At 44.3% G+C, this 10,494-nt stretch overlaps 1 non-coding gene across 1 annotated transcript; it reads left to right on the forward strand.

The window, feature by feature from the left end:
• Positions 1 to 4,590: 4,590 nt before the first annotated feature.
• On the forward strand, positions 4,591 to 4,778 carry LOC126527527 (U2 spliceosomal RNA). The gene has a single exon (XR_007598792.1). It is a non-coding gene; the product is annotated as a U2 spliceosomal RNA (small nuclear RNA).
• Positions 4,779 to 10,494: the final 5,716 nt, after the last annotated feature.

Here is a 10,494-nt window from a genome sequence, read left to right on the forward strand (position 1 = left end):
TACACATAAAAAAATATTATATACATCAGACGTACTGTTAACCAAATAGAAATATCTACACAAGAGGACATTTATAAGGAGGACAGAAAATTTATCGAGTTAGAAAATGTTCACAATCACTAACTAAACCGAAATAAATGAAGCATAAGCAGACACAGCAGAGGAACACGTGTGTCTCCATTCTTATTTTTCTATTCCATGATTAGCTTTATACTCTTTAAGAGATCATGCCACAATTATGGCTGATGTAGGGCATTCATTTTTCATGATATCTGACGAAAAATGCAGAATCGTGTCCCTTTTATCATTTTTATATGCTTCTTTTGAACCTTGTGAAACTAAATATGTTGTTTGCAAGTCTGGCCAAAAGCAGCCGGAGAAGTATTGCCGATAGAAAGGTTCAATAGCTTCATGGCCTCCGGGTACTCCTATTACAAAAAATTGACTTCATAATCGCTCAAAGCTCCGATATGTCAGTGTACACGCAAACGACAACGTTTTGATGAGTGCCGCGTGATATTCGGAAACAAGAATTTGGACCAAAAGAGCCCTTGCACTTCCGCGTCGTGAAACAGCTGAGAGGGTGAAATATGCGCATTATTAATAATAAAATTGTTCTTGAGCATTTTGATTGTCACAGGACATTGCCATGCAAGTGATGGCAGACGTTAGCAAACACATGTGTACTTTTACAATATAATCGGTGAAACACCTTTTGTTTTATTGTCTCTGGTGGAGAATAGCAGTTATAAGAGAATCATTACCAAAGAAACTTTAGTATCTCTATTATTTCTCGTTATATTTAATTTCTTTTTTGTACTAACCCGAAACATTGCCAAATAGAATGAAGTTTATTGTTTGAATGCAGGAAGTTTCTGCGATAACGGAAAAAAAATTGTGGGTCGTTCGTTATGTTCTTTATGCAAGGGAACAGATTGTCATGTAGGATTTTTGTGCCGGTATGATTCCTTTTTTTCAACACTTTTTCGTCACAATTGTTTTTCAGAATATTTGTATGACCTCGACATTCTTGCGCCTTAAGCTTTGAAGATGCTAGATTCGATATAGACGAATTATTATATAATTCGGCATCCTTTGATGTAAAAAAAAGAAGCGATATCGCCTATATTTACTTCCTTGTATATATGTGTTTTTTCTTCTCATTTTTGCGCATCATTACTGTGAATGTATTTCATCTTATTCTTAAATATACTAAGTATTGGGTAATATGAGCTTCATCGTTATATGTTGAAATCCTTTCATCTTTCTGTTTTCAAATCAGATGATATATCCGAGAGGTCTAATGATAATGGAACGAAGCTTGAACATGCCCGGAAGGCAAGTGGTAATATCTAAATCTTGTGCCCACTTCAGTACCCTGCAGTTTGTAGCCTATTAATATAAATTCATGAAATTGCGTTGCGCATGTTGGGGATTCCTTTAGCTACAGCTGCTGTAACTATCCCCCAGTGCGTAACATGGTGTGCGTTATGCCTCTATACAGTTAATTTTTTTTCATTTATAATGAGCTTTGGACGTCCACATCAGTTTTATAAGAACACTTGAGAAGTTCAGGTGCTCATAGAGTATACGGTTAAATTAACAATTACATATGATCAGTTTTTTAGCAGTAGTTGTGAAAGAGATTTGTATCAATCAACAGCGTCCTCAGAAAGGCTTACGTACTTCACACGTCCATATGTCATGGCACTTTTGCGCATAAGCTTAACACGCAAAAAGCACGGCTGAACTAAAGAAGCTTCGCAGTGCAGGTTAAAGAATGTGTATCATGCAGATTTCGTTAAAAAAACATACATCTACGATACTTGCCCAGTTATGAGACAGCATTCGCCCAGGACCCATACATTTTATTACAGACGATTCAGCAGAGCGTGGCAGTGCGTCCATTCCGCTTATTCACTTTTGCAACCAAAGTCTGTGCAGAAGTTCCAACCCTCCACGCACGAGCCAAGCACGCGCTTCGATGTCCTGAGAGTACCTTGTTGACGGTGCTCTTCCGCTTTATTGCCACAGGTATCCCGCGCCCTTTCACAATTGATGGGAGGGCGTCGAGCATAGATGTTACAATGTTAGAAGCCTGGCTTTGATTTTTTGTAGGGGATAGGTTTCTGAATTTCTTCTACGCGGTCATCGCATTGAGGCCACATTGATGGACCGAAATGAGGTAGGGTAGTCACAGAAATGCTATTGGATTTGTGAATGACAATGTTCTCTCAGTCTGCCTTTTAAACGTCAACATATCCAGGCGTGTCCTGCAGACCTGTAGGCAACTATCCAAAAAGTGCTTACAATGCTTCGTAGCACTATGTTCTCATAAGTTGTGCTATTTGTTTCAAATGGTAAAATCCAGCGAGCAACGCCATTCAGCATCCAGCATCTGAAGTTTTTTTTTTTCATTTCTTTAGACTCTTAACACAAGCTTCGGTGTAGTAACAAATAGCTCGTGAGTACATCATGGTATGCTCTGCCTTTTTCATGCACGGAAGTTAAATTTGCGACTACTACTGAATTGTACTTAAAAATGGTACACCTTCGCTAACAAAATGCTCCTCGTGGAACGAAGTCATTATTTTCTTCACTTTTCAGTACAGCATAGTGATGTAGTCATCTAGGTGGGACCACCATGCTCTAAGGGTCTACCAGTCATTCATAGCGGAGGTCAGGAAAACTAGCCCTGCTCGTTAGCAGACACAAATGTGCATTGCGTGTCTCGTTAATCCACAGGTGCTTCGAACATCGGGGTATTGTACTACACGCAGCACCCCTCCATAGAATTCACCTTGTCGAATGATGCTGGCGGTGATGTATTGGTATTGCAGTATCTGCAATGAGCTAGTAGCTCATCTCAGCAGCTGCAGCGGCTTGAGGTGATCGCCTCGTACAAGATATTCAGAACTTCCTGAATCTGAACGTGTGACGCCATGGGCAAGACCTGCGATCAAAATTATTTCGCTTTTCACTGCGATCTGCGACAATTCTCAAGATATCGGCAAGACCGTCATTCGGCGCAAAGAGTGGAGCATCAACAAATCCCCATTGGCTGCGAGGCCACGTCGTAATCGCGCCTAGAAGGAGTAGGGCGCGCCAGATGTTGTGTGAAGGGAAGGGGCATCGCCGTGACGCCCCGCCACCCTCGTTCGCTCTTGAACGCCAGCGCGCGATGCCCGAGCCAGCACCTTAGGCGGCTGATGCTGGCACGACCATCATTCGGCGCTGACATCGACGGATTGCAGTATAAAATCAGGCACTGTGCGGACCGTCACCACTTTGGCAGCTGTACCACCGCGAGATGATCACCTTTTATCCAATATTCTGAACTATGCAGGTTAGTTCCCCGACCCCTGTTTTTTTAAGGTTTTGTCTTTCCCCTTACATTCTTGCTGCTGCTACCAAAAGTGTATGATGTCCCATACTGTTCTGTTCGTGTTCGGCATGTAAAGACGACTCAAATGTTAATACAATGCAGCGATTGCTGCTCGAATTGCACACTAGAAAATGTGCTGGAATTTTAAATTCGGCGCTTAAATCTAAAGAAGATGTGTATTGGAAAGCTTGGCACTGTGCGGTGTGCAAAAATTATGTTTCCCTCCGAAACTAGCGCACACACCCACAAAAAAGTTATAGGCGAGTGAAATAAGTGAGTTGCTAAAGACTATCAACGAAAAGCTACAATATATTTTGCCTTTGGAGGATGTAGGTGTCGGCATTGAATATTGTATGCAGTTCATGAGCGCGTAGCATGAGACACTCCTTCAACGCACAGAGAAAAAAACGGGAGGAGTCAGGGAACTGCAGAAGGAAGTAGAATCAAATCACTGCCCTAGCACTCCGCACAAATGGTTAACCAGCGAAGCGGAAACGTGCGGCCCCGTACTTTATCACATGGTTAATCCCGACGGTTCATTAAACGACAGCTTGGTAGGCTGTCAGATCCTCAGCACGCAGTTGCCGCTTGTGCGCAGCTGCAGAAGCCTGTTCTGGGCCCGGGTTGCAGCATCGGTATGGCTTAGGCGAGTTTATTCCCGGTTCTGTTCGCCGCGTTGTTGAAAGCACGCTGCCTGCTCCTCTCGAGTACATGTTACGCATGGCCTACCCATTTCAGAGCTAGAGAGAAACGGCTGCGCGCACGCTCGACTGTGACGAAGAGCAAAGACGTCACTCCTGGCCCAGGCAATCGCACGCCTCCATTTTTTTTTTCTCGCATGCTAATGGACTTGTGCTGGAGTAATTTTCAGAGTACAGGCTGCAGACGGACGGACGGACGGACAAATTGGCTAGACATATAGAGAAAATTGATGTGCAGGACGATAAACTAAGTCAACTTATATTTGAAATGGGGCAATATTGAATAGAGAACCTAGACTTAGATGATATTCAGGAAACCGAGAATGTTGAATAGCTGGGCAAAATGCGCGCGGTCGCTGCTCGAAATAACATCGCAGCCCTCTTGAAGAACCATGAGGCGCTTAATCGCCGGCCAGCGAAGAAAGAATAATACCGGGCATGATCTGCTGTTTGGCTCCGCAGTCTGTTAGGGACGCGTGGTCGAAAAATAGAAAGAAGCTGCGCATTTCGAGAGAGAGTTCTTTCTGCGGTCAAAATGTAGTATCGGTTCTTATCCGCTTAATATCTGAAACAGATTGTGTTTGGACCTAAGATGTTAAACTTATGTTTGCAAGTGGCGGAGTGCACAAAGCCTGCTTCACCTCCGCCGCGGGTCGGCCCGGTATTGCACTATCTTCGGGATCGGAAGTGTGAGGAGTTGTGTACCTGCCCGACTCGATAGACGCTCGGTATTTTTTCAAGAACCTAGCCATACACAGTTTCGCTATATATATATATATATATATATATATATATATATATATATATATATATATATATATATATATAATTGGCATTTAGCGCCAAGAGACAAACTTGCGTGCATTTATTTAAAGCGATATGAAGGACTGTTTCTACCTTTCCTGCCTCGTCTTCTCGCCCCCGGTTTGCAATGGCTTCGAGATATGCAGCGGTGTTTTTTTTTTCTAGCACTTGCTAAACAGCACAACTGATTCATTTTGAGTTCCACAGACGAGTAATAAATGTTTTGTGTACGTGCAACCTAACGCAAAACCATGCAGCGCTGCCCTTTCTACATTTGTCCCTTGCAACGAAACTAAAAAAAATTATTAGATGAGGCTTTACGTCCCGAAACTACTTTCTGCTTATGCAGGACGCCGTAGTGGCGGGCACCGGATTGGTTTGCCTACACGGGGATTATTAACGTGCACTACAACGCAACAACACTGGCGTCTTTTGCATGTCGCCTCCATCGAAGCGCGGCCGACGCAACCGGAATCGCAAACCACAATCTCGTGTTCAGCTTGCAACAAAGCTATATCCTACATAGTTTTCTTTTTCTTTACATTAAAATCAAACATTTAAGTTTCATACTCATACAAGGGGGCGCCTGGGAGAATAAACGCGCTGAATAAACCAGCGACTGCACTTTAAAACCGCCACGTGCGGGCGTCGATCTGGCGCAGTATAGCCGACTAAGCGCAAGGTCCTAGAGCATGCAGCAATCATTCTACTGCTTGTCGATCTTCGAAAAGAGTGACGAAAATAAATAATGATTTGCAAGCTGTCTTTATTAGCGCTGCTATAATTTGTATATAGTTATTCTAAAGGTTGCCGTCGAAAAGCTTGACCGTGGCTTCTAGTAGAGAAGTCACGAGGAGGTGACTGCTTCCGCTCCGTGAACGAAAATTGAGCTGTGATTTCAAGCAGCGTTCATCAAACTTGCTGAATCCAATACAAAATTATATGCCTGTATTCCGTCTGCATTATGTATTTAAATAGTAAGTTGCAGAAGTTTTGTATATATGCCTTGCTTCTTGTATTTTGTTTTACAAGCACTTCGAGACTATACAAAGGGGCCCATTCGGGTGCTATACCTGAGGGTCGCGATAACGCCACTGAGAAACAAGAATAACTCATATGCATATTTATTAAGGAAAAAACATAATGCAAGAGTAGGAATCAATTCAACTTTACAATCAAGTATTTCACTAGGGAACAAGCTTTAAAATTTCTTAATAGACGATCTTTTTAAGTATTCATGAGATATTCCCTTAACTGCGAGTGACAGCATTTATATTCCGCAAGCGTTAATATGATAGCCTGGGCATATCAATAACTAGGACCTAATACTGTTAGTAAGCTATAAACTTAGCGTAGATGATGACATTTTTTAGAAGTAACTCGCTGTTCTTCGTCTCGCATAAATCTTGACAGTAGGATTTTCTTTTCGCAGCTTTTACGCAGCAATGAGTCACTATTTCTAGTTTTCTCAGCAAATGCCTGGTACCAAGGCCGTTATATCTGCTGGTCTTCTAAGAAAACCGGCGAGAAAAGAGGTGGATTTGCACATAATATAACCTACTACAATGCCACCGTTCAGGTAAGCACTCATGTCGTCTATAAAATCGGTTTACTCGACATGAGTTCGGGTAATTAAGAACTGACTGACGCTCAGAATCGACTATAGAGAACAAACAAATGAATATAAGTATTCCTCATACGCTTTCGGATTATTGTACGTCCTATTTATAGCCTCGAATTCGTACACCTTTGTAATAGTTTAGAGAAACTGGTTGCCACTAGAAAGAAAATGCTATAGGATGAGCGTCACAACCCTTTTAACGCCAGAACCTGCCGTAAATTGATGCAATATTGCCCTCCAATACCGCGTTGTAGGATGAAATGCGCTAAAGGTTTCTTTTTTCTTGAAATAAGTGCAAACTGCGATCCAACAGCGGACTAGCACTCATCCAAGCAATGTTTGTTTCGGCACTTCCTTGACCCTTTTGCTTCATGTTTGCTGCATGTTTGCTGCAACTGAATGTTTCTCTGAATAGCCGCAGGCTGCCCCGTTCCGAAAGGAATAAAAGATGGCTGCCGCCTATAGCTCAGGCACTGACCACTCGCACCTGCCGGAGAGCATGCGTTTATTTCTGTAAAAGCTTTTTGCGCGATGTGTAACTTTTTCGAGCAGTTTCGGCACTTTTACGACCTCGCTCTGCCAACTCTTCTTTGCTGAGCATCCGTTTAAGCACCATTCTTAACTTTCCGTTGGATGTCACCACGATTTTTGACCAGCCACTTCTAGCTAAGTCAGAGAAAGCAGACGAATCGCAGACGGCGACACCACCCTCTCCATCCGGTTATTGATTTTGAGTGCACTGGCTCGGCCCCATCGATTCCCTGCCAACTCGGGCGTGGTCCTCGCCTCTTGCCAGCCAATTAGCTAAGACAAGCCCCTCAATCTACGCAATGCTATTCGTTTTTAAAGCAAACAAAAGTGACCTCCTCTAAACGAGGAGAGCGTTTTATTGGTCTGTTTTGACAAACCTGCGGGTCACCGCCCCATGCTTGCGTCGGCAGTTACGCACATTTGAAGCCAGGAGATGGACTAAAAACGTATTGGAATTGTTTTACGTTATAGGGCCCATGCTTTGATCTATCATAAATGCGTAATAGATAAAGGTGCAACGGAAGGCCCCAGGACTGATGCATGTGGACGACATCTTGCTACTAGCGGATAATACGGGAGATTTACAGAAACTTGTGAATATGTAGGGCAACGCGGGGACAAATCTTTCACACAGATAAATCGATAAAAATGAACTTTAACGAAGGGAGGACTAATTACGTGGTCTCAATTCAACAACGTATCATACCGATAGTCAAGCAAGATAACTACTTTGGCCTAAGCATAAACAAAGGAAACACTTATTTAAGCTCCCACCAAGAGAATATGAAAATAAAGGGGAAGCAGAATGCTGCAATAATCAAACCCAGAGCACTGTGGAGCCAGAATAAATATGAGATGGCGCGTGTAATCTGCAAAGAAAATGAGTACTGGCGCCAGCGCTCACGTTCGAGAACGTCATTCTGTGCTCATAAGCGAATATCACGTAGGGGATGGAAGTTAACCAAAGATTGGTAGGCAGGTTCGCTTTGGGAGCCCACGGCCAAACCATAAGTAAGGCAGTTCACCGTTACATGGGTCTTGCCTCGTTTGAAGTCGGAAGCGCAGACCAAAATTAGTGTCGAACCTTACCTCCGGAAGATCTGGAGGTAAGGTTCACCTTCCAGAAGCGCTTGTATTTAAAGTGGACGGAGACATCAATCGGTCAGCAGTTGATATAGGGAAGATATCTTTCGAGTATTGAGGAAAAAAAACGCGGAAATAAATACGACCTGATTCATTAAAGGCATACGCTGCGTTACAAGGTACACAGAGAAATAAAAAAAAATGTGTCCGAAAACGCTAGAATGAAAAACACGTACAGTATAGATGAATAAATCGAGCAGGCTAGGTACCTATTTGTCACCACCTCGTTTAATATGGCATGCAAATAAATAATCATCATCATCATCAGCAGCAGCAGCCATTACTTCGGCAAGTTTACCGTGGGATGCATCGGCGCACCGATCAGCCGTTGCCGCAGCGCGTGAGCCTACGCGCACAGTGTACGAGTGCTTTTTCGTTTGACGAAGGCGCAACCTCACTATAATCTTCTCAACGTACCCGAACTTTAGGCCAGCGGCTGGTGGTTGGACACTCCAGGTCACGATGTGCTCTGGCGAGCGGCTCCGCCGTGAGATGTCCCGTTCACACGCCGGCTGCGTCAAAGCACGATGAACGCCGTTGGTGTCCCTAGCTGCGGCGTGACGCTAGACTGTAGAGAGTGCACTTTTGCCGGCGCAGCGTAACCAGAGTAACTGCGAGGCGCGTGACGCGCGCCCCCGTTATTACTGAATATATTCCGGCGTAAGGTCTCGGAAAAGGCGACATCGAACGTCCGTGCGATATAAGCTCTGCTCGAGAACCATGCTCTCCTGCACAAGCTACTTTGAAAGTGCAGACATCGTGCAAGGCAAGATTGATATATAATTTAATTAAAAGAAGGCAGAGAGTTTGGCCTGAGCTAAGAGGCTCTAGCCTGCTACTCTGCACAGGGGTAGGGGGAACGGGTACATAAAGGCGTGATGAGGAATGATGATGAAATAGAAAGAGGGATGCGCAACGGTGAAAACAAGTTCAACGCTCTGATGATAAACATTCACAAATCTCATTCATGAAGCCACTGTCAGGTTCCGTATGAAGTATGTAGTCACCAATTCAAGTGAACTTAAAAATAAAGGTGCTAGGACGAAGCTGGTATGTGTGCCTCCCCTGCGTGATCAGCACAAGCGCCAAACAAAAGCTTTGCAGCATATAAAGAGGTGCGATAAGCGGCTCCAACACGGCGAGCACTTGCAGAGCACTTTTAAAGCCGGATTCTCGAGACCACCGAGAATCATGCGCATTGACTCTACCAGGTGCTTCAGCATTTTCTGTGCACTCTCCTTCTCATTGTGTTCATCTGCTTGCTTGCCCGTAGTGTCAGCGGTTTCATAGGCGCTATAATTCTTGGCTTCATGGCGCAGAGGACCACTAGGGCCCGCTGGCATGGCCGTGGGCCTAGAGGGCATTAAAGACCATTCCGTCTCTGTATCAGCCGGTGGAGGTGAATGTTTGCCGCGTGCTCTCGTCGACCATGAATTATCAGTAGACGCCGTTACTGTTCTCGATGCACGCACAAGCAGAGGTGGTCGTGATGCCTGTGCCACGCTATGTAGTTCTCCTGAAATGGTTTTGTGATGCTTCTGTCTCGAGCGCTAGTCACTTTGGCGAACAGATTGAGCAGTCTCTTTACGTGAAGATTAGTCTATTGCAATTTTTCGAAGAATACGAACTTCTTGTTTCATCTTCGGACATTCCTTCGAAGTCGCTTCGTGAGAGCCAGTACAGTTGGGACATTTAAATAAGGATGCCTCACAGTCGGTGGCATCATGCTCTCCGCCGCAACGCGAGCAGGTGGCTTTGTTGCTACAAACAGTACGCACGCGTCCTATCTTGTTACATTTCCGGCACTGAATAGGCCTCCGAACGAATGGTCGTACTCGGTGTACCACGTAGCCCACTTTGACAGACGCTAGTAATGTTGAAGCATCAAATATTAACTTGATACATCGAGAGTGCCCCAAGCGGTAAATCTAAAGAATGCGCACCAATGACCTCAAAAGACTCTTGAAGTCCGCATGTTTGATTTCAAGTTCCACGTTGCGAATCACTCCAGTTGTCTCCTTCACGTAAGCAAAAAGGAGCGGACGGGGATTGCACTTAACAGTGGAATGGTGTTTAACTTCTCAAGTATTGCGGAATTTTTCACATCTATTGTCAGGATGTTCTTGTGAGCGTTGATCCTGATCTCGTTGATTTGCCCAGGGGCTACACTTTCAAAATATTCGGTTAGAAACTGCTTGCTGAGGGAGTTTATGCTCTGTGACGGCGAGAGCGGCACGTAAGAAACCATGAAGGATTCCTGCTAAGTCTGATTCGATGAAGTCGACTCAGTCGACATACGGCGCATCTTC

This window comes from Dermacentor andersoni, chromosome 8 (genome assembly GCF_023375885.2).
Source record: "Dermacentor andersoni chromosome 8, qqDerAnde1_hic_scaffold, whole genome shotgun sequence".
In the NCBI taxonomy this organism is placed as follows: Eukaryota; Metazoa; Arthropoda; class Arachnida; order Ixodida; family Ixodidae; genus Dermacentor; species Dermacentor andersoni.